This window comes from Pseudorasbora parva, chromosome 18 (genome assembly GCF_024679245.1).
Source record: "Pseudorasbora parva isolate DD20220531a chromosome 18, ASM2467924v1, whole genome shotgun sequence".
In the NCBI taxonomy this organism is placed as follows: domain Eukaryota; kingdom Metazoa; phylum Chordata; class Actinopteri; order Cypriniformes; family Gobionidae; genus Pseudorasbora; species Pseudorasbora parva.
The window spans coordinates 798,059-799,420 of NC_090189.1; positions in this window are offsets into that span (position 1 = coordinate 798,059).

The following is a 1,362-nucleotide window of genomic DNA, read 5'->3' on the forward strand; positions in this document are numbered from 1 at the left end:
GTGTGTGTGTGTGTGTGTGTGTGTGTGAGTGTCTGATGAAGTGTGTGTGTGTAGTTCCTCTCCCGACCGCGGGGTGGCGATGATCAGCCCATCAGCTTCTGTCCTCCGTGTGTGTGTGTGTGTGTGCACGTCTCAATCATCTCACCAGTCCACTATTTAGGCAGGGTTGCCAACTTTTAAGTTCAGGTTGGAGTGAGATTTGTTTTATGTTTTTATATATGTTTGTTTTAGCACTAGTTTAAACATTTCTTGGGTCAAATGATATGTGCCATTCCTTAATATTCACTTGTGACTGCTTATATAAGTATCATTATTCATTAAAAGATTAGGATGCAAGTTATTCAAGTTTTGAAATTTCACATTTAAAGAAATCTAGTGTTTGATCATCATATCTAAATATTTATTAGAATGCAAAGACTGCAATATATTTTTGAGCAACTATTAGATACATGTATATTTATTAAAGAGCCATAAGGCACCTAATGGCATTACAAATACACATTAATATTATTTTTTTGCCACAAAATGACTGTATTTGTCCTCTTTGAATTGGAATTCTCTATTTTAACATTCATTACTAAACATATTGTAATATAAATATTAGAAGAAATACAAATATTAGAAGGAAAATATTTTAAGTGGTCATTTATTAACAATAATTGTTGCACAAATAGTATTTAGTACCAAAAGATCTCCTCAAAATATTCAATAAATATAATTTAATGAGTATGAGTGTGACCAATTAAGGAATACCTGAGGGCTAAATACAAGAATAACATTAATGTTAACAATGTTGAATCTCTATCACTCTCCATAATAAAAACGATCCTGTAAATATGGCTGACTTAATAATCAATAAACACTAACACTATGCTGTACTGTTTACCCAAACTTGCAGCAAACATCTGTATGGTGAAACTGTTGTGTATCCGCTTAAGCCATTTAAACTCATTGGCCCTCATTTATCAATCTTGCGTAGAAACGGGTGTATATGTTGGCGTAAGATTATGCTTACACTCCTCTCACCGCCTGATTTATGAAACTGTGCGCACCTCTGCAATCCAGGTGTATGCAATACCTGCCCTTGATAAATGCGGCGGCTGAAAACGATCGTCATTAGAATAACACGCCCCTATATATTCAAGTCTCCGCCTCCCGCACGCCCTCATTTTACGCCATGGACACACAGAAGACGGCAAAGAAACGAAACTTCTCCGACGTGGAGATCGGGCGCGCTCAATCATCTCTTTAGTCCACTAGTCAGGGCACTGATTAGGGCATAAGTCAACGGGCTGACTCCCTGATCAGTGCTCTGACTACTGAACTATGATTGAGACGCGCCCATCGAGACCATCACCAGGG